Here is a 24,531-nt window from a genome sequence, read left to right as displayed (position 1 = left end):
AAACACAAATCACACGAAGCTGAAGTGAGAGAAAGCAGACTGGCGGGGAGAGACGTAGAAGACGTAGAAGAGCTTCATACTGTAGGAGATATTTTCCTTGCTTCCTGTGGTCTCCAGGGAACGAACCAGCAGTGCAGCAGGAGAGAGCAGCATGAATCAGCAAAGTGCACACACATACACATACACACACATCCACTCACAATGTTCACAATGGTTCTAGATAACAGGCAGATAAAGCTTTAAAACTGTTTCCAACATTTTTCTGATTCACCCCCATGATTCTTTTCTCCCTCCCTCCCTTTTTCTATCCTCATTACACTCTTGTTCCTTCCTTCTTGCCATGTCTCCCACGTCGCCCCCAAACCGACCCCTTATATGACTGATTTTCACCCTTAACACTTTCCTCCTATAATTCCTCTTTCTGCTCGTCTGCTTCCTCCCCATGTCCCATTTTTTCTATCTCTTTCTTCTCTGTCTCCTCTCCCTGAATTTCTTTCTCCATTGTTCCACTCTTTTCCTCCTCCCTGACACACAGTTTGAGTGTGTGTGTGTGTGTGTGTGTGTGTGTGTGTGTGTGGGGGTCCTCAAGAGAGTAATGGCAAAGAGGGTCAGGGAAGCAAAAAAAGAGGGAGACAAAAAGGAAATTTGGGCACAACTGTATTGAGTATTGCTGGTCAAATCTGTGTGTGTGTGTGTGTGTGTGTGTGTGTGTGTGTGTGTGTGTGTGTTTGTACAGCTATCTTTGTGAGGACCACCTAGAGTTATTAACCTTTGGAGTGAGGACCATTTTGCAAAGTGAGGACATTTAGGCCGGTCCTCACTTTATTTTCACTGTAATGGCCTCCAGAGGCTGTTTAAGTGTTTCTCTCAAAGTTTCAGAGAGGTCCTCAGAAAAGTGCCAAACTGAGAATAAATGTCTATCTACACGTGTGTGTACATAATCTGAATACACACACTTTTTTTGCTCTCTATCGCCCCTATTGACATTGCTGATTTATTGCACCGGAGCAACTTAAACTACAGAAAGACTAGAAAAAGGCAGTCACAAGGTTTTATTAGTTAAAATGAAATACAGTATATGAAATTTCATTTTGGTTAATTTAATCTACTTTTGTGTTATACTTTTAAGATATTAAAAAAGTTATAATTTGTTTTAATCACTCATAACATTACATCTAAAGTGGAAAGGGTTCTTAGACCCTACCTGAAAACTAATTTAAATGTAAACTGCTCAAGTTTTTAAATTCCAAATTGACTTTTTCTTCATGTTTAGCTACTTGTGAGTAATTTGTGTTGTGTAATGGCCTGTCAGACCACAGTTTTAACACTCTGCATAGTATTTGGATGGTTTAAATTCCAATAGCAAGTAACTACTGCTTTTGTCAGATGAAACTGGGTGTTAGTAGATTAGAGTGTTAGTAAATTTTACAAGCACCAAAGCATGCAAAGCATCTGTCTGCTAAGATATAGATAACTAAAGCTCTCCAACATATTTACTTTTGAGTGTATGTACACATGCATACTCACAGCATAAATGATGCAAACACTGGAAGCAAATTTCCAGAAGAATACCAATTGATGATATATTGAATTATTACAGAGACTTATTTCCAGCTGAATACGTCAACATTTATGTAGGCAAACTACTTATTTCCTGGTGCACAGAAGTTTCATCACTTAATGTGGTGGTGCTTTAGAGATTACAAAGGAAGCTAAGTTAACTTAAGTGCTAGCTGCACACACACAAGCTAAAATGACTTTCTGCCTTTTCCTCCTCAGTTTACGCCTGCTATTGTTAGCTACACTAGCGGCGTAGCTCTAGGGATGGCAGTGTCAGTCAGTGGGTCGACCACTTTGGTCCAGACTGAAATATCTCAACAACTATTGGATGAATTGTGATGAAATGTGGTTCATTTCATGTTTCCCTCGGGGTGAATTGTAATTACGTTATGATCCTCTGACTTTTCATCTAGTGCCTAATGCCATAATAATAAATGTCATAACTAAATAAATGACAATAATTTGTGTTTAGGGCTAATTAGCAAATGCTAATGATAAATGTAAATGCTAATTAGCACACTAACATGCAAAACTAAGATGTTGAACATGGTAAACATTACACTTGCTAAACATCAGCAAGTTAGCATTGTCATTACGAACATGATAGCATGCTGATGTTAGCATAGCCTAAGTCCTAATCTTGTTATCTGATACTAAATGTGTTACATAAAAATGGAAGGCCTTACTATATTAACTGCAGTATGACGACTGAAACTACATTGTAAAATTTCGTTCTTATGACATTGTTCTTCAACCTGTGCACAACTTAAGTACATGAAGTTTTACATATGAATGTAAAAGTGACAATCACAAGATGACAATGATACAACCCAGAGCAAAAACTTGCTGCCCACATTTGGCTTTTCTTAATCTTTTGTTACAACGGCAGCCGCACATTCTCATGTCTGCTTTGTTTTCCCTACCATATAGTGACTCTCCTGTCAGCTTGACCCCTTTTATGTATAAATTTGCTTGTTTTCATCTGCCTGCCTGGTTTTGACTTAGTTTTTTACTAGGGCTGCACAAGTAATCGAAATAATATCGAAATCGCAATATGACCAAGAGCAATATCCAAATCGCAGAAGCTGCAATTTTTTGATAAAGGTAAAATGTGTGACAATACAGCATTATAACGAAGTACTGTAGAGCTAAAGAGATGCCCTGGACTACAAATCTTGTTCTTCAGATGTAAGAAAACATGTTTGTTTGGTACAGACTGCAACAAATGTCACATCATCATGATTTTAATAGTTTTTTCTGTGAAAATTAGAATTTTGATGCAAAAATTATCATTCCCATTAATTGTGAATTATATCGCAATCGCAATATCTGTAAAAAATAATCACAATATGATTTTTTTTATCATTTCATGCAGCCCTATTTTTGACCACAAGTAAATGTTTACTTATCCTCTGTCTCGTGCATCTGGGTTCAAACTTGTTTTTATGCTAAGCCATTACATCTTTTGAGAATTATCTTATTTTGTGGTTACTGAATTCTTATGTTTCATATATATGCCTCTAAAGGAAAGATGAAATTAAGCCAAAATCTATCTAAGACAAGTAAACCCATGGTCAAGAGAAGAAGAGCAGAATCAGATGACAAAAAAAGATATCTGGAACTGAGAAGAACTGTCTATAGGTACAAATACACAGAATACTTGTGTTAATTCACCTCAGTTGCCTTCCACTTTGCTAGCCCTGCTCACATTATCTACATGTGGCCTGACAGAACAAAGGGAAGAAAGACTTTTACCTACATAATTACTTACACAGACATGTTTTTGAATAGTGCTTTCACAGATATTGTTGCTGTGTTTAAAAAATAAATGTTGCTATCTTCTGGTAACCTATTATTAATTAAAACACACATACAATGCATGATGAAAGCACATGCAGCTTTACTTCTCACAGTAGCTACAGTGCAGTGATACAGAACAATGTTTGATGGGTCTGATGTTCAGGAGGCCGCTGGAGTGAGTGGAAACTCAACCTGTAGTTGGACAGTTAACTGTGGCATCACTTTGGACAGCCAGTCACAGACCTTGCCTCCAGGGTGCCTGACTGTCCTGGCTAGGCTACTGAATGGGGCTAGCTAGCAGGCCTCAGACTCTGACAAACTGTGGCAGCCACTGAGCCCCCTCCACAGCTATATCATGTGGCTGGATAGCTTCGTCACATGAACATGGCAACTTTCTGTCTGCCATATGGATGTTAGACACTTTGAGGAAGAGCCACTCCCTGGTTAAGTGTTAACTGAAGGTAGTTTAGAGGCTCTGGGCCACCTTCTACCTCCTAGTTCCTCAATGGTACCTGAAACTGGTCTTGGGATGCCTACACAGTCACCAAAGTAAAATTAAATTCATATCACTTTGCTATTTAGCTAACTCAGTGAGCTCATGTAATAGGATCCTTACTACTAATTTCTAAACACTTCAAAGCTGCATTAGCAAACAAAGAACACAAGAAAAATGAATATCATGTGTTTTGTGTTATCACTTTATCCTTATTGTCAACAGCAATGTTAAATGAGTAAGTAAACTCAAATCTGTAGAACTGAGGGTCAGCATGTGATTAAAAATACTGTGGAAGATTTAGAAAAAAGGCTAGTGAACAGAGAATCATAACACTTTAATTAAAGGTTGGGATGAAAAATGTGTCAGATATACAAACCATGCTTTGAGTCAAATTAAGTATTCATTCAAATATAAAGCATCAAAGTTAGTCATCCATTTTTACTCACCTTTTATTATTATTATTTCATTTTAACTGTAATTTTTGAAGCTGTCATGAGTGAACTGGACTGCATACACTGAAAGGTGTTAATGTTTGGTCCTCATGTGTGATATACATCTGTGGGGGCAAATAACTAGGTACATTTAATCAAATACTGTACCTAGGTACAATTTTGAGGTACTTTAATTGAGTATTTCAATTTGTACTTTAATGTACTACATTACATTTCAGAGGGGAATATTGTTTTTACTCCACTAAATTTTCTTTGATAACCCTGTTACTTTGCAAATTCAGATTAATGATACCAAATATAATCAACAAATAAATTATGATGCATTATTACCGGTTAATATAAGTCTTTATTGATCCTTCAGAGCAGCAAATAATGTAATCTAAAAGAGCTCCACCTTTACCAGCAACATTAAAGTGATGAACACATTAATGCATAATTACAAACCAAAAACTTAATATAGATTATTCTGAAATGGGCCATTTTACTCCTTTTATTTTTAAGGTGTACTTTTACTTTTGGTACTTTAAATAAATTCTGATACTTTTGTATTTTTACTTAAGTAAAAACTTTTGATTTTAAGCACTGTAGTAGTACTGTAGTAGTACTTGTACTGATAAATGTGGTAATTGCTTTATTTTCAACATTCTAGCCTGTAATACAGGCCTGTGTCAGAGTTGAGAAGTGGAGAATATTGTGGTGCACTGGCAGCCTTCAGCTCAGGCTTAATTGATGGCCCATCAAGGGAGGGCTCCCCACCTGCACTTGCTCTGCTGCCTACAGAGCGTGTTACGTGCCCTTCCCCACCTTTCAATTCAGAGCGACCTGCAGTCGGGAGTTTTGGACAAACGCTGCAGGACCCTGGAGAGATTTAGAAGAATTGAGAGACTCAAACTTCACCATAGCAGATGCGAAAGGAGGCTTTTCCAGACAGCTTCAGTGCAGGTAAGATTTTATGATGTCTTGCTCTTGAGTTTTGCTTCCACATGTCAGCTAACTTTACAATATTATTTTGCCAGGATGAAACTTATTACACTACAATAATTGTCAAATAAAGCCAAGTTATAGTATATTTTAGGTAGAAATTGTGTATTTTTGAATATGTGAACTTAATTCTGACCGTAGGAGTTCCTAACAAGCGAATTAACTCGTGCGCCACTAATGATAGACGCATTAAGATTCCACTAGCTTCTCTGAAAATATAGCAAGTGGCCAAATGTAAGTTATAACCTTCATTTAAAGATAACCATTTTAAGCATTTTTAAACGTAGACTGTACCATTTTTCTCAGTTTGTGGAAATAACTTTAAATGCCTGTGGTTCATAAGTGTTTTTGTGGTGTTTCATGTTGTATCCTTAAGTATCACATGCTATAATTTTTAATATTGTGTGAAATTTTGGGACATTTCACTGTGTATTGATAACTGTGGAAAAAGAGTTAGAATGCAACGATTGTGGCAGTAAAGTTCAGCTTCAACTGTGAACTAAACACTTGAGTTGAAATGCAGTTTAAAGATGCCATCAGCCTGAGAAAAGTCACTGAAATAGATGTAATCTATTACTAAGTAACTAGTAACAGTACTTTTTAAAATTTGATCCCAAAACAGCTCTGCTCTCATGGCTTGCTGCCTGAATAATTCCTAATTTATCAGCTACTGTTAAATAGATTTACCATTCCTATTGTTTCTCTCACTCCCACCTCTGTGACTGTCCACCCAGTTAACACAGTTGACAGGATATTTTAAAGGGAAACTGGCATCCTGGCACAGAGATGACCAACAGTTGCCTTTTTGAACACTTTTGGGAACACATAATACAATACAACTGTGCTGCCATAAAGTCGCTTCAGTATAGATATGTTTCTTTTTAACACTGTCAAAAATGTGTTAACTATATTATATGTTGTAGCACTGAGCATAGTTAGTGATGGTGTTGTACTGGACATGTTTCTGGTTTTAATATTCTTACCCCCTTTGTAGTAGGGAGGACAAAAATAGAAACACTTCTCAATATAATGCAGTCCAATACAACACCACCTTTAACTATGACTTCAGTGATAAACAAGAATTGAATTGACAGACTATGACAAGAACAACTTAACATGAGCTTTGTAAAGGTAGAGTTTATGGCATGGTTGTGCTAAACTGCATTAGACTGTACAGGTGTAATACAGTGGCTGCTGAGTGTATATATCAGTATCTGGAAACAAAGCACAAATAGCACATTGCCTGGTGGGAGACTTGAGATGTCTGGGAATGCATGTTATTAATACAGACCAAACTCACTAAATGCAAATATACAGACTCCAGTGTGTGGACTGTAACTTCATGTACTTATGACAGGGTGCCCAATTCAGTTTTTAACATTGTCTTTTATACATTAGATATATGAATGCCCTTTTAAATGTACTATATAAGTAATATATGAAATGTCTTCTCACTTGAAAAGATGAAAGCAGCACTAAAGCATCACTGTCCAGCTGTACGTGACTGGAATTTTTTTGTTGAAACTGTTTCAGACAATAACAGGAAATAATCTTCCATCTTCTCTTTCATGTTAGGTCCAGAAGGCGATGGCTGTGATGCCAACACAGGTATGTTACAGAATCTTTCCTCTATCCTGATACAGACTTTTCACTTCCCTGGAATAGTTGTCAGTAGTTGTAATTCAATGTTAAAGGAGGAATTCTAAAATAAAACTAATAACGTAAACTGAGGACATATAATACACACAAGGTTCTACATCTTGAGTCCTTAGAATTTTAGAGATGACAAAAAGAATCAATTCTTATCCATCATGATTCTCTTTAGAAATGTGACTCTCTGTAGAAAGTACTTAATCTGATCGTAGAAAAGGTTTCAGTCGTAGTCATCTGGACACTGTTTTCAGAATCAAGACGTTTCGGCTCCCATCCGGAAGTCATTCTCAATTGTGAAGAAATGGGACGGGAACCAGAAATTAATCTTGATTCTGAAAACAGTGTCCAGATGACTACAACTGAAACCTTTTCTACGATAGAACACTCCTGGATGAATGAGGGACTACACCGTCTTACTTAATCTGATTTATGTTGTTCCTGAAGTTCAGGCTGCCAGTTAAATAGATTGATGTCAGGTCAGCTACAGTTATGTAGTCTACAGTGGATGTTGTTGTTATACTGAGCATGAAACTTTTGCATGAGTTTCTTATCAGTGTCTGCTTGTTGTGTACTCACAGATAGTAGCTGATTAAATCGAATTCATATTAAAGTAGAGTCCCGAACAGTATCTGCAACTTTTTGACTGTGCCGAGGCCAAGGTGTCAGCAGGACTGTAGCCAGTCTGTTGCTGGGTCTTGTCTAATTGCATACATGTAGAGATGATGCATTACTTCGTCTCTCAGAGGCATTTAAGGTGTGAAAAATAAGTGGATTCTGTTCAAAGATGTCAGCTGCACCGATTTATTAGTCAAGAGGGTGCAAATTTACCTTTTTTTGTCCACTGGCCAAATGGCTAAGGAATGTTCAAATTTTGCCAGTCACTCAATAGATTACCATTGTTTTTTGGCTGGTAAGGGAAGCAAATCTACCAGCCATTTGCATGTTTTATCAGCATTTGGCTGGTGCTAATTTTGTGCCCTGTTAAGTCAAGATTCAATTAAACTCTTTACCAGGATAATCCACTCTGCATCAGTACTGTATATATTATAAACAAACATATTATCAGAACAAAAGACTAATTTGTCTTATTGAATTTTAGAAGTAAACATGCCATGCTTTGTCAGTGTCAGTTTGTGTATTTCGGTGTATTAAGTCAAATGGAAATTATGAATGTAGTCTTACATAAAGTAAAAGTATGGAAATCAAAAAAGTATCACACTGTTTTATTATAATACACTTTTACAATAGTGTAGTCCATCTATAAGATAATGATGGTAAAGTGACTCTTTAATTTGTATGTGATTGTTGATGTGATGACTGGAAATTGTCTGAAAGCGCTCATGCTATTTTACTTTCACACTATTTTTTCTGATGATGATTATGCTTTTTGCTTACAGTTGGACTATATCCATGAGGAGCCAGAGTGGGATTCCTTTGGATCCGAATTATGCAGCCATACAGGATCGGACCCAGAGTACAAGCCAACTCACACTGCATCATCATCCAGTGATGAGGAAGATTTGAAAAGCCGAGACAAACACAAGAACCTCAGAACTTATGTGAAAAGACAAAAAAAACAAAAGACGAACAAAACAAAATCAACTGTGACCATAAAAACTTGTACAAAAAGGGAAGATGGCAAACGAGCACGCGACAAAAGACATTATTGTCTCTACTGTGGCCAGTCACACTTAAGGATTGCGAGACATTTGCAGAGAAAGCATATGGAGATCCAGGATGTAGCATATGTCTTCAGCTTTCCATCAGGATCAAAAGACAGAAGGGTTCTTTTGGAACAACTGAGAAATAAAGGAGATTTCAAGCACAATACCAAAGTCCTGGAAAAAGGCAGAGGACAAATAGTGACATGGAGGCAGCCCTCTGATGAAGCTTCTGTTAAGGATTATTTGGCTTGCCAATATTGCTATGGACTGTTCGCTAAAAAGGTTTTGAAAAGACATCATTCCACATGCAGAAGTAAAACATGTGTAACAGAAGACAAAAAGACAAGAAAAAGAGTACAAAGTCTTGCTGCACGCGTGCTTCCAATAGCATCTAACGCCGGTGGATGTCAGGATGTCATTACCAAAAATGTGATGGTTTCTGTGGAACCATCTCAGGATGGTGGAAGATAAAGCAAAGGGGGAACTGACACAACAGATTTTAACAGCATACAGGGAGTTAAACGAGACCGTTCTGGTGCAGGTCATTGTCTTTAACAAGTGGCGTGAAAGGCAAGCATCACGCTTGACTCTTGAGACGTACGAGAAAGCAAGCACAAATCGTGTAAATGAGGACATTTATGAAACCCTGTCACCATTAGAGAGAGAGCTGAGCAAGCTACTAACCCGCATAGAGGTCTGGAGAAAAAGAGGCGGGAAGGTAGCTGTTTTCTTGACTGAGAGAATGAAGGAATCAATCAATTTGTTGATTGAAAGGAGAGAGGAAGCTGGAATACCTGCTGAAAATCCTTATCTCTTTGCAAGACCTGGTGCGATGACAAAGTTACGGGGATGTGATTGTCTGCAGAAATATGCAGAGGAAAGCAAAGCAGAAAACCCTGAACTCCTGAGATCAACCAAATTAAGAAAACAGGTTGCCACATGCTGCCAACTCCTGGATCTCAGCGAACAAGAGCTGGAACAAGTTACAAGGTTCATGGGACATGACATCAGAGTTCACCTTGACTTTTACCGACAGACTTACAAAACCTTTCAAATTGCCAAGATAAGTAAACTTCTGTTGGCAATGGAGCGAGGCCTCAACCTCAACACAATTGATCTTTCTGTCTGTGGTATGTACGCACTGTAACTGACCTTGTTTTGTCCTGTTCTGTTTCATTGTCGTTGCATAAACAGTATTCTCATAAGTGTAGTCAAATATCGAAGCATTTCCATGGAGAAAGCCATTTACTTTTTTTATCTGTACAATCTATTATAGCTGGACAATATCAATCTCATTTAACAGAAATTCGCTTTCAGGCAAACCATAGAGATGTACAGTCACACCTTTTTACAAAATTAGCGTTAGTGTTACTGTTACACCTCATACTGCTAACTGAAGTAGGATATTTTTAGAAAATGTTTCTGACTCTAGTAAATGAGGTGAAATATGCTAAACAACAAAAAGAAAATAAAGAAATTTAAAGGAAAGTAAATGCTTGCATGAGCAAAGAAGGGCTTGGCTGTGTAATTTATGCATAGTATGGTGAAAATAGTGTTAGGTTAACAACTGATCCATACTGTCCAGTGACATGAACAGATCAAGAGAGGATTTGTACAATCTTTTTTATGGAGCTCTTTTAATCAGCAGTAGTCTTTGTACTTGATGATATTCTGACCACTGAGCACTAATATTTGATCATTGTTATCTTTACAGCTGAAAGTCACACATGGACTTCTGTGACTGTCCCACAGAGGAAAGGAAACGCGGCAGAGAGGTTGTTGAAGGTGCGTATTTAAGAATTAGGATGCTGTCTGTGTTAAACCTGTCAATATTATAGCTGCAATTATTAGTCGATTCAACATTTAATCTGCAGCCATTTTGATATAATTTAATCTTTTAGTGATTCTTAAAGCAAAATGCTTTACACATTTGCTGATTCCAGCTACTTAAATGTGATGATTGGGTGCTCTTTTTTTATGCAGTTGTAAACTGAATATCTTTGAGTTATACATTTTCACTGTTTTATAGACAAAGCAGTTAATTGAGACAATAATGCACAGGTGAATCAATAATGAAAATGATTGTTATTTGCAGCCCTAGTCTACACTCCTGCACTGCATAGTATGAGGTGTCACTTTCTGTTTGCTATTGTTTTTCAGATGGAGGTTCTGACCTCTTCTCCTGAAAAACAGATATGACCAGGGCAGTGAGGATGGGGACTCAGATATGGAGGGTAAGTTAGGGACTGTACGAAAATTATTGGGTTAGGAAGGATATTTAATTGTATTAAAAAGGTTGTCCTGGGAACCTTTTGTCTTAAAAAAAAAGAATCAATACCTTTCCCTAGTATCTCAAAATAATAGGCTCATTTAATGCCAAACTTATCAAAATGGTAAATATTCCATCCAAAACTAAACTAACGTCCAGACTAAATAAATAGTTATTACAGCCTCTGAATGAGTGCACTAAGCACAGGTGGCTTTGTGGCAGCTGATAGATGTAGATGATAGTTTTGTGCACAATAGTTTGGTTTCAGTTATCTTATGATGTAAATACAGTCCAGAGTGCTGCTACAGGCAAGTGAAAAGTGTTGCTCGCACTGGTGAGATGCCGTCACCAGTACCTATAGAGAACTGTGTCTAATCGGTTTCTAGAAACTGACATATTAGTCATACCAACGAGGAAAATTACACGATGAAGAGAGGTTTGCTGTCCTCTGCATATGGCCAAATGCTCCTTTATGACCTGGGCGCACAAAAGCCATTTTTAAATGGCTATGATAAACCTAGCAATGTCCTCAAAAATGTGTAGTGAACTTTCCAAACTTCCAGTCTTGCCTCATCTCATAACAGTAATGCCAAGTCGGTCTACTACTGGGTCCATACAATTTATTTCCATTTATCAGTGATTTTTAAAAAAAAAAGAAAAGCCAACTACTAACTAACAGCAGGTCAAGAAGATGCAAAATTCAATCAAACTGCTGAAACTCTGACAGCCGGTCAAAATAACACTGCTATCTTATAATCTTCACGTGTGGCGTTGGCCTATAGTTTATGTTTCACCATGGCAACAGGTATAAAAAGGCAGAGTCTCCATTTTTATCCAGTTGACGTAGAGATATTAATGCATGTATATGCAGACTGTGCACGTTTAGCTTTAAAAAAAGTCATCCTGAGTCAGAGCGGGAAAAGTGTCATTAAGTTAACACAATAAAGTTTTATTCAGTGTTGTCCATTAATTCGTTTACCAGACTTAGGTTTCCTTAATGGTGATGAAGTGGTGGAATCTGACTGTGCGTTGTGCTGTAGTCTACTTTACATTTTAAATATATTAGTTCAGCTTTAATCTGATGGGGACAGAGTACAGGGGCCAGCAGCTGGAAAATAGAGTTGAGGGTTTAAATAATATATTGCTCAAAGACAGAGAGAGAAGACTGTCAGCTCACCATCTGATCCAGTAAAAAAGGGTTTGTTGGCTCTTGAAAAGGCATTGATGTTAAAATACAGTAGATTTACAATTTTTGAAATCTTCTTGGATCAACAGCATTCAGCTTTATTTCAGCTACTTCAACAAATGTAGTGAATTTAAACACAGTCAGTGAAATACTGTTAAACACGTTCAGACTAAACGCAGCCTGTTTAAAAAATAAACTCACTTTCTAACTACATCCTGCAGCTGGGGATGGGACTTCAGATATGGATGGTGAGTTAAATGGCTTTCATTAGGACAGTTTATTGTACAGTGCAAAGTCAAGCTGTGCACGAGCCGAGTCAAGAAATCTACATTGTGGTCTAAGTACTGAATGTTAAAGAATCTACATTTTTTCTGTCATCTGTAGAGGCCATGGAGTGAAGCAGAGAGAGGACTGCTGTCAGCAAACAGTTGGGAAAGTTTATGGCATTACGGCAGGTTCCAGGTAAAGAGAACTGCATCAAATGCATAACACGAGAAATCCTTGGATCAAAGATCCTGGAAGGATGTTAAAAACTTTTCATATAACACAATTGTGACTCTTAATCGAAGATCGCTGTCACGGAAACTTCAGTTCTGAAGACGTCATTTTGCATTATAATTCAATGTTCTACTTTCAATGTCTGGTTGAGCCAGTTGTTGGCATATTTGAACATTGTTAGTTTTCTAATGCTGTTTGGTTGTGGAATGTAACTAAGCACATATGCTCTAGTACTATCGTAGAAAAGGTTTCAGTCGTAGTCATCTAGACACTGTTTTCTGAATCAAGACGTTTCGGCTCTCATTCTCAATTGTGACATCCACAATTGAGAATGACTTCCGGATGGGAGCCGAAACGTCTTGATTCTGAAAACAGTGTCTAGATGACTACGACTGAAACCTTTTCTACGTTAGAACACTCCTGGACGAATGAGGGACTACACCGTCTTATGCTCTAGTACTGTACTTGCAGATATAGTTTAAATTCAAGGTACTTGTACTTTAATTGAGTATTTCAATTTTATGCAAATTTGTTGTGTCTCAGTTAACAAATCAAAATAAATCTAGTTGTGTACACTGGAGATGGCATTCATTGCAGCTTTTTGGAAGTTGTATGATACTGATGTTTATTGCTAAAGTTTGGTTCACTTTGGTAAAGCAGTAATTGTGTTTTAAAAGTACTGTATCTGTATTTTTGTACAGCAGTCTAATCAATGGTCACAACATTAATTTTAGAACACTTCAAGAATGATTTATTAAATTATTTGTCTGTACTAAAACATAAAATGGTAGGAAAGAATAACTACAAGCTAAAGACAGAAGGTAGTTAAACTAGTCTGTTCTGAAACGAACCCAATAGCGCCCCCATGAAAAGGTCCTCACTTCAGTGGGAAAATGCTTTAAAAAATTATTTGTCTGTTTAAAGAAGCTGAGGTGGAAACTGGAGTCAGGAGCCACCTAGTGCTGAAATCCAGCATTAATTTGTCTCCAAGTATAGCAGAAAGGGTGGTCCTCACCTCCCATGTGAATTTATTTGGACCTCACTTTGGTGCATATACAGGAATGTGTGTGTGTGTGTGTGTGTGTGTGTGTGTGTGTTGGGGAACGTTAAAAGTCAGTGTGAGAAAGGATAAGAAAAGAGAGCAAGTGATTTGAGTTTAAGATGCAATCTCTATGCTCAGCTCCGAGAAATCACTCAGCCTTTGAATCCTGTCTTTACCTTGGTCTCATTCATAAAGCAGCTGTGTGTGTGTGTGTGTGTGTGTGTGTGTGTGTGTGTGTGTGTGTGTTTGGGGGGTATTCAAACAGAACAAGGAAGATAGAAGTAAGGAGACAGAGAGATAATTTACGCTGATCTGTGTGTGCAGGGCAAGTGAAGAGAGCGAGGCACTCTAGTGGAATCCACTCCACTGTCCTCGTCTTCATATCACTTCTACATTCTTTCTTATATCTAGTAATCAGTGAATTGCCATTGCCTCGACTTTTGTAGACTTCTGTATTTTGTCTTTTTCTACATGCAAGGTGACCTTATACCTTTCTGTCACCTTTTCAGGAACTAAGATAGGACTTGACATCGCTACAGTTGTGAGATCATGTAATTGGTTTTGAAAAGGTTGAATTAGAAGAAACAAACATTCAGTGGTAGCATTTGGTCACAAGGGAACAAAGCGGCAAATGCTGAAAGCTTTTCTGCTTTGATTTGCTCCGAAAAACATGGCTTCTTGGCTTTCCCTCTTGACATTAACATTCTTTTTCATTCTTTCACTCTCATTCTGGCTAAGACTGAATGTTGAATCAAAATGGGATTCTAAGGAGTAAAGGTTTATATGGCAATTGCAGTAATATAATAACAACACGTGGCAACTGTTTTAGATGCATCTCTTGAGAAAGTAATTGTTTTGAGGAGGTACACTGATATCAAACAAAACAAAGGACGATTGATTTCAGAATGATAAGGTTTGAATGAAATTAATTGAAATGTTAAGCAGGTAATCAGTGATTTGTGAAGAGTTTCTTTTTAAAGAGAATGAATAGAAGTAGTTTTCAGCTCATCAGACTGGGCAGGATGTCTCCTGGGCCCCTTCTTCACTTGCAATCAGACGGTTCTGACCCGAGGTCAAATCAGACTTAATGAAGTTTTACCTTTTCACCTTACAAATATCACTAACCCTCTGACACCCGCAACTCCACTCCCACCAAAAATCTTTAAGCTGTTTTGGTAACTGATTTGGTCGCCTCTTTGTAGTACACTTTACTGTTACTCATAATATTAGGAGGCTTTGTGCATGACAATCAGCCCAAGATGCAATTAAGTGACAGCAGGATCCCAAGGCCTGCCCAGTAAACAGGTAGTAAATTATTAATAATAGGCCTAAATGAGACTGTTTGTCAGTGGCTGAGAAGCAGAGGTCCATGTATGTGTGCTGGCTTGCTTTTGTGCATTCAGTCACTGTGGGCATAATTATTTAAAAGGAAATAAATTAGAGAAAAAAAGAGAAAATGGCTGCAGAAATAGAGAGGGGTGAGGGTGTAAGGAGGGAAATTGGGATGTAGACGGGATGTGGAGAGGATGAATTGCATAATTAAAAAAGTAGCCAGTGCATATTGATTGCGCAGATCCTGGGATAGGACTGTGGATGAATGTCCTGGGAGTGGAGCTGTCCCCAGGCCAGAGTGAGAGATAGCAAGGGCAGGGGGCAGGGATAACAAGCTTCTACAAATAGTAACCGTTGCTCATTTAACACAGAGTTATCTGTTTCATTTTGAGTCAATTTGGCTGCTGGTCCCCTCTCAGTGTGATTGAAGTGTGTTTGTTGACCCATGGACTAACAGCACTAACATCCACCCATGAGTTTAGATTTACCATGCTGGCAATTGTGAGCAAGTGGATAGAGCACAAGAGAGATAACGAGAGATGTTGAGAGAGCAAGAGAGGGGCAGAGAGAGAGTTGAGATGTTTTTGATAAAAACTCAATTTTGTGGCTCGTTCAACAGCTACTACAACAAATAGTGAGTCAATTAAAAAAAAAAACAGTTAATGAAAGATTTAGCATTTTAAAATATGTCTTGATTTGTGGAATGCTTGACTCTGTGTAGGCTCATTTTAAGAATGATCTTAAGCAGGAGTCATTTTCAAATGACTGCACATGGACAACCTTAGTCAAGGTTTCATTGAGGTGAAGTCGAAATTTAAATCTAACCAAATATATTTTGGGATAAGACTTTGAAGCTTGAACTTTGGTGGAATGTGCCTAAGTACATTTACTCATCTACTCTCCTTAAGTACAAATGTGAGGTACTTGTACTTTACTTCTCAATTTTCAGTGACTTTTACATTCGTCTGACAGCGTTACTTTACAAATTAAGATTTTTACAAACAAAACATATGAAGAGCTTATAAAATATTGTTTGTTTTAAATTTAGTTGCCAATTAATTAATTAATCACTTGTCATTTTTCATGTAAAAACGTTTCATGGTTCAAACGAAATGTGAAGATTTGCTGCTTTTCCTTTTAATTATTTTAATTGTTTAAATTTATTTGTAATAACTTTGGGGTGTGAACTGTTGGTTGAACAAAACAAGCATTGTGAAGGTGTCATATTTGGCTCTGGGTAATGACGGCATTTCTATCTATTTTCTGAATTTTTACAAACCAAACAATCAATCGATTAATGGAGAAAATAATCAGCAGATTAATCCATAATGAAAATAATCATTAGTTGCAGTCCGATACAAAATAGTTTAAAATGAACTCCACCTCAACCAGCTACAATAGTAACATCCTGCTTTTACATTAAAGCATGAGTAATAGCAATCTAATGATATGACATACTGTATAATAGTATAACAGTCACAGGGGACATTGTTCTGCATTGAATCACCTACTTTTACTTTAAGTGCATTTTCCTGATTATACTTACATTTTCAATGCAGGGCTTACTACTTACTTGTAACAGTGTATTTTTACAGTGTGGTATTAGTACTTTTACTTAAATAAAGGATGTGACCACCACTGCTTAGAAGCCACTCCTTGGTTGAGTTTCTGTTTTCAAATGTGACACACAATATATCATCATATTTTAAGTTGAAAGCACGTTGGATTTGACCTTCCTTATACCTAAAACTGATGATGCATCATGCTTTAAACTGTACTTCCAAACATGCAGTACCCTAACATAACCAGAGGGACACCAAAGATCAGAATAGGCAATTTTGAAGGGTCTTAAATTAAGCTAAATGCTACACCTACCATACTGGTAAACATTTATATTTTCTTTATGAAAAACTGATGAAGAGGATGATGAGATTTCATGGTTCCAGCTTCCCAAATGTGAGGATTTGCTGCTTTTTCTTTTAATTATCTCAATTATTTTCATTTATATTTAACAATTTTCAGGTTTGGACTTTTGGTTGGACAAAACAAGCATTGTGATGATATGATATAATATATAATAGTACATTTTCCTGATTATACCTTTTTACTTAAGTAACATTTTCAGTTTTTATAGTGTGGTATTCGTACTTTTACTTAGTAAAGGATCTGAATCCTTCCTCCACCACTGGGTATCGGTATATGTATTCTCCCCTTACATCTATTTCCATCCACTTCTTTCCACCCTGCTGTGCAGAGGGAGGTTCCATGGAGCTTTGCCTTGCGTCAACACGTCATCGGCTCCAGCTCAAACTGGATTTTTTTTTTTTAGATTGTGTTTTGTCAGATGACACGCTGCCTTCAGAGTCAGCAAGATCACAACAAGTGGTATGTTGTTTTTACAGCTTAAATCTCTTAGTTTAAGTCGGTCAAGTTTGCTGTCTTGGTCTCCCACAGGTACCTCCGCAGTGGGAGGTGGGTGACAACGTCAAAGACTTCAAAGGACAGTTCACGATAAAGAATGCGCTTGAATGCTGAGGGAGCGCAAAACCATGTATATAGGGACACATACTCAAGAATGCATAAACAAAGACACCCTCACTTAGACATACAAGTGCAGACACATGCTCACACACTGTCTCACATGCGCACACGCACTCCCTCAAACACACATGCAGGCTTATTCACTCCTGTGTCCTCTGACTCAGTTTTTCAGCTTGTCTTTGTTGAATTTATCAGCATAATCCTTCTGTCTTTGCTTGTTCAATAGAAAAATGGAAAAACTAAGCCAGAGGGGGGTGAGGGGTGCGGGAATAAGAAAGACACGCAACCACAAAGTAGTGGCAGAGAGACAGGACATTAAAATGCATGGGTGCCCTTGCCAGTTCCGATAAAGCTCACAATACACCGACATCAAATCTCATCAAATAGTTATCACTGCAGACGGTATATAGTAGGCAGAGGTACTTAACACTGCATCCATAAGCCCTGTCCATCGAGCTACATGTGCATATGTGAGAGAAAGTGTGCATGTGTGTGTGCACCTGACCTTCCTGCATGCCAGTCCATGTCCTTGTGTTCAGTTCCACCACCTTTTGACCGGCACTAATGGCATATAGGAATGGGGGGAAATAGGCTGTCAATGCATACCCTCGGCTGAGAAAGTGTCAAAGACAGACATGGCAGATGGATTGAGAGACACTGGGTGCTCTCTTCAAGGTATATTGCCTTGAAGATCAATCAAGAATAGCCCTTGGTCAATGCTGCTTCTAAGTCAAAGTACTGCATATTTAAAATGCAACCTGCTGTAGAGGCCGACCTTTGCAATGTGTGACTTAGAGTGTGTGTACACGATGTTTACTGTATGTAAATGAGAAGTTAATAACATGTACAAACTGTAAATGTGAGCGATCATGTTTTGTAGGTGTCAATACTTGCCTGAAGTGGCAAGGATCAATCTCTGACATCAAGATGAATTCAATATTTCGATCTCTCTAAGACATGATTCATTTGGACTCTGTGGGAGTGTTCCTATCTCCTCTACTGAGAAATCTTTGAAATGTGGCTGCTTCTGTAAAGTTAGTTAGTGAGACAGGTACAAACTACTGCACCTGCCACACATGCCATGCATGGACATAATGAACAAGGCTTGATGTAAGCAGGGATAACTGTGTGTTAAAGCACACAATTTGGAGGCCAGCATTTGGATACTGATATTTTACCTTGGTAAATAAGACCAAAAATTAGCTGGCTATCTGCAACAGGTTTTTGCCCTTTCACAGTGGCACCCAAGCAGCCATAAAGCCGGGGCCAAGTTCAGCTGAGCACAAATACCAGGGCAAGAGGCAGGGGAAATAAGCGGGTTGAAATGTCTCTGCATGCTCTGCCTTTTTCCTCTCCAATGATTGATGGTGGACATTGTTCAGTGGCTTTTAGTCACAAGCCTGTAATTGCTTTTTGATATTGTTACAAATGAGAAATTACTCTGTCCCATTACCAGCGCAGGAGATAAACAATAGGGAGGCTTTAGCAGAGTAGGGCGATAAGACGATGTTTACAAAGGGAAAGCACCGACATTCACATTCCATTTATTTGAACAGAGTTACAATACACACAGAGAAAGTTGAGATCATTTTACAAAACTACACTGCTAGACAAGGGTATTGAATAAAACTGACTTCACTTTCCCGAACAATGATTTATTATTTTTGAAGGGAGTGGTGAAAGAGAATGAATGAGAGTTTACTACATGCATGTGCAGCCCCTCCAGTCCCCATGTAAACAGCCTCAAGAAGTTATATTAATGGTCCCTCTCTCATCACATGTCAGGGATGCGTAAGTAATGTCCTGGATTGTCACTCGATGCTCCTTCCTGCCCCCTAACAAGACACCCCCCACACCCCACAGCCACCACCCCGTCTCACCACATCTCCTCCCAACACCCTACCCTTCAGCCAACCGTGGCAGCCACACCAACGGAAGAAGCAATGCTAATCACCCATTACTTATCTGATCCATCACTTGGTCACGGTGTGCCATGATGATGGGTGACAGATGAGATGGTGGTGGTGTGTGGGTGTATGTGTGTGTGATCAGGTGTTTGTTGTCAGTTTGTGGAGATAGAAGTCCAATGCTCTGAGCACTAGAGAGTGTCATCCCTATTATCACGAGTGTGGACACGATCCTGTTGACACTGGTGACATTTCCCATATATCACTAACACAGAGAGCATGACACATCGTGCATATTAAGAGCCTGTGTGACAATAATAGCCTGTTGATTGGGTTGTCAATTGCCTCACTTGAATTGGCTGTGTTTACATTATAGCATTTATTTGGGGCATGTCCCAAGAATCCAGTAAAGTCCAAGTCAGGTCACAGGTCTTCTTAAGCAAATTGCTAGCTAGAAGGTCAGTTTCAGGTGAAACTAGGCAGGGTGAACAGCAGAAACTCAGGAAGACTCCTTCCTGAGGGCAGGGCTTAAGTAACACGGAGTAGCTTAAATTTCTGAGTTCCCAGACCATTTTCACAATTGAGAATGACTTCCGGATGGGAGCCGAAACGCCTTGATTCTGAAAACAGTGTCCAGATGACTACGACTGAAACCTTTTCTACAATGCTAGCTAGAAGCAAATCTTTCATGGCTCTGAAATGGTTATTCTGACCATTAAAATGACCCAACATTTAAACAACTGTCTTGCAAATATGTTTAGTGTTCTTTACATAGTACTTTGAATGCGTGGGTCTATTAGTTAAAAGTTCATGGTGTGGTTATGCAAGGCCTGTCTGTTGATGTCTTTATTTATTTTTTATTGTTCTTGGATTATACCCGGATGTCAAATCTTTAGCGAGTCAAGTCTCTTGTAAGTCAATTCTCACAACAGTCAAGTCCAAGATAAGTCTTAAATCCTTATTTTTGTGACTTAAGCCTGACTCCTGTCCAAGTCTCAAATCCACATCTCTGGTTTACATCCCCTAAGGAGATCTCACAGGGAGATTCTCAACACCCTCACTTGGAGAATGTCTTATCAGGCACTTCTCTGTTATTACAAGCCACTCTTCTCCCCATCCTCCTTGCTACTCCCAGCCAGTCTGTCTTTAATTCCTCTCTCTTCCCATCATTACCATTTCTCTTCACGTTAAAAATAGATGAATCATGTGTCTGGCCTGCCACTTTATCAATACGACAATGCAGAGCTGCAATTTGCTTATACAGACTTGTGATCTGACATGGACTTCACTTGGTGTACATGCTTTGACAGGAGTTGCATGATTTGGACTGATCTCAGATGACCTTTTGGAGGTCATGTCAAACTTACAAACAGCTCTGCTGCAATGTGCAATGACTTATGGACCCCAGCAGTGTAAATGGATGGATATTACAATTTTAGGGAACTTGTGTTTGCATATTTCATCATCTTGGTGTCTATTTTACAGATGGTCTTGATGTATCTTTCTGATTGCATCTCCTGCACATCAGTTGAACTTTATGGGACAACAAACTCTATGCTAGCTTCAAAAAAACAAGCAGCTTTTTCAAAGATCATTGATGTGCTATTTTTTTTTTTTTGAAGTTTGATAACATTGTGCATCTGTGATGTCTGAATTGTGTGCATCAAATCAGGCAGGCTTTAAATCAAACACTGTCTCTGCTTATAAATACCCTTTCAACTTGTGTTGCTCTGTCGGGCATTTTCTGCTCAATGACAACATATATTTAAGTGCTGATATTGAATATCCAGTGATTTTTTTTTTGCTTGATTACTTCTTGTGATGGCATACATTGTATATATATTGTAGCTCCCTATAATCACAGCCCTTTAGTGTTTTGTGGCTTGCATTGATTCATACAGCCACAAGATGCTGAAAAACTTGTTTGCCAGTTGTAAAAAAACAAACAGCTCTCAGGGGTAAAAAAAGGTCCCTGCAGAATATGTCCCAGCCTTAGTGACGGAGACAAGCTGGCGTGCAACGAGTCCCTACACTCAAAACATGTTCCCTCTGTGTTGTGAGCTTCCCATATGATTCCTGCCCTTGCCCTTGGACATGGAAAACAACTTCCCTAATTGATAGGAACATGTCATGTGATGCAGGTTGATTACTCAAAATCAGTGTTTGCTGCCTGAAGGTGGTGCTTTCCACGAGGGATTTTTTGGCTTTGCATGTTGGAGGCTAAGGTAAGCCACGGATTGCATGTCAATTAGCCTGTCAGAGAGTAAACAAGAGGTCTGCTACAAGTGTGTATGTGATAGTGGCTGAGAGAGGGAGACAGAAATAGAGGCAAAGACCACACAACAGTTTGTGGTAGCACTAGTTAGAGGAAGTCATTTTGCATTCTCCAGCCATCCATGCTTTCCAGATTTTTCCTTTCTCACACAGAATACTAATAAACCCCCCAACCACACACAGGAAAGCCAAGGAAACTGAGGATGAAATATACAACTAAAGTAGTTTGTTTTGGGGACCTCAAAGCCAAGGTTATTTGTCATCTCATGGAGAGGGGTTTAACTGAGGCTTAACTGATTCTGCCATGGGCTCATAAGAACGATGATCCGTTAAGGGCGAAGAAGTCACTACTACCAGGTCATTTATCTTAACCTGGTAAAGCAATAAATAAGGTTTAAGTGCTTTTCCTTGTAGCTGTGTATGTACAGTACATGTGTGTATTCGCTTGTGAGTGCGGGTAACGTTCATCACTATTGTCAAATTCGTCTACCTAAGCATAGAATGTACTAGAAGGCCTTACACCTCTTCATTTAGCTATCTTCTTGTCAGGTGATAATGAAACAGGAATAAAATTGTATCCACCCCAATAAACCTCACTTACATGTCACAAGCTATCACCCATTTATGATGCATGCTTAACTATGAATAAGAATCGTAGAAAAGGTTTCAGTCGTAGTCATCTGGACACTGTTTTCAGAATCAAGATGTTTCGGCTCCCATCCGGTAGTCATTCTCAATTGTGAAAAAATGGGACGGGAACTAGAAATTTAAGCTACTCTGTGTTCCTGAGTATCTGTTAATAGCTAGTTTCACCTGAAACTGACTTGGAAACTATTAGATCAGTTTCAGGTGAAACTAGCTATTAACAGATACTCAGGCAGATTCCTTCCTGAGGGCAGGACTTATGTAACACAGAGTAGCTTAAATTTCTAGTTCCCGTCCCATTTTTTCACAATTGAGAATGACTTCCAGATGGGAGCCGAAACGTCTTGATTCTGAAAACAGTGTCAAGATGACTACGACTGAAACCTTTTCTACGATAGAACACTCCTGGACGAATGAGGGACTACACCGTCTTATGAATAAGAATATCACCCAAATAGTTTAATTTCAATGTGAAATGCAAAAGGAATGAAAATGAATAAGAAACTCTGTTATTCCCACCCTGCTCTGCTTGTACCAGAGATTTAGGTGTTTGTACTGACTTCTGCTTTCTCTCACACACACACACACACACACACATACACACACAGTGTCTGTAACTCATGTTTTGATCAATCTTGTGTGTAGTATGCTTTGTGATCTATTCTCCAGTGGATGCCATCTCTGAAGTGTTTAATCACAGATTATTCTGTCACTCAGGAGTAGCCTGCTCAGTGACTTTAATATGTCTGAGAGAGAGAGAGCAAGAGAGAGAATTTGTTGGGATTGGGAGAACATTAAAAATGGGTTGCCAAAACATAGAGCAACAACTCTGCAAAACTCCCTGTATATCTATTTCTTTCAGTTACTCAACAACATGCATATATGCAGAAACGTATCAGGCTTGCATGCAATGTGAATTTAACTGAATGTAAAATGTAAGTCAAGTGAAAGGTTCGATCCCAGCTTCCCTCAGCCCATGACATGTCGAAGTGTCCTTGGGCAAGACACTGAACCCCAAATTGCTCACAATTGAGGGCTGTGCCTTCGGTGTGTGAATGATTAGTTAGGTTCTTTGGACTGATGGCAGTTAGCATCTGCAGGTGAATGTGATGTGAAGCGCTTTGAGTAGTCGGAAAGACTAGAAAGGCACTATATAAGTACAGTCCATTTACCATGTAGGAATAAACATGTCTATCTTTTTGCTTACATTAGTAAGAAGAATTTGTTGTTGGTTCCTTTTGTTCAACAATTTGACTTATTAGGATAAATGTTAAAGTGGGTGGGGCTTTAACTGAAAGAGGTCTATAGAGGAGGATCTAATGTAACCATACATGGAAAATCTGAAATAACTTTTTTTAGTGTGTATTATGATTTTTTCCTAAAGTACTGTTAAACCCTTTTCAGGTTGTGTATTGCAGGCCTGAGAAAAAGGTGTTCCTGTTTTTCCTCTCTAGTCCACTACTGGCATACTCTGTCCATTTGTCAGCATTTGGAGGAGGAGGAGGAGGAGGAGGAGGAGGAGGAGGAGGAGGAAGACCAATAGGTCTCCTCTTGCCTTTCCTGATAGATTGCTAGATCAGATGGATGGATAGATGGATGATTAAACAGTCAGGCAGATGTTTTTCTGTCTGACATGTTTTTTGTGGATCACATTCATTCCAATATTTTCATTAAATATTTACAATATATTTACAGTACTTCGGCAACCCAGAGACCTCAAAATACTAGGCTTGCACACACATGCACACACCTCCGAGTAGGAGAGATATTGGAAAAGAAACTAGATGGCAGAAAATTGACACATAATTGGAGTATATTATACTAAATCCACCAGAGAAGCACTTGAGCACAGCCGAGGGAAGTGTCCCTGCACTCAGTTGAAAAATGATCATAGTTGTGTCATGTCCATTTAGAGTTCAGACCCATTTGGATGTCCTCTGAGCAGCATACATACAGTACCTGACTCAATATTGTAGCTCTAAAAGCATCAAACGCCAGACAGATTGTCTTTCTGTTTATGTTTTACATCTCTTACTGAAGCCCTAATCCATATCTGCATCATGAATAGGCTGGCTCTGCCATGTTCCCAAGTTAATCAATGCAGTCAGCTATACTGGTTGTTTTTGCAGCAACTTGACAGATTTGAACAAAGACAGAGATGCAGAAATGCTTTATTCATGCATGATCCGGCCTCCGTCATGCTGCTGCCGCACTTTCTCTTTCCCCCAGTC

At 38.6% G+C, this 24,531-nt stretch overlaps 1 protein-coding gene and 1 long non-coding RNA gene across 8 annotated transcripts in view; both read left to right on the top strand.

Moving 5' to 3' along the window:
* Positions 1-24,531, top strand: part of nrxn2b (neurexin 2b) — a 736,473-nt gene that overhangs the window by 407,416 nt on the left and 304,526 nt on the right. The gene's annotated exons all lie outside the window — the stretch shown is intronic.
* Positions 5,114-8,601, top strand: LOC122869786. Its single transcript, XR_006376412.1, has 3 exons — positions 5,114-5,250; positions 6,865-6,897; positions 8,340-8,601. It is a non-coding gene; the product is annotated as an uncharacterized LOC122869786 (long non-coding RNA).

The sequence above is a fragment of the Siniperca chuatsi genome, linkage group LG22 (genome assembly GCF_020085105.1).
Source record: "Siniperca chuatsi isolate FFG_IHB_CAS linkage group LG22, ASM2008510v1, whole genome shotgun sequence".
Taxonomy (NCBI): Eukaryota; Metazoa; Chordata; class Actinopteri; order Centrarchiformes; family Sinipercidae; genus Siniperca; species Siniperca chuatsi.
This window is presented reverse-complemented; position numbering and strand designations above follow the sequence as displayed.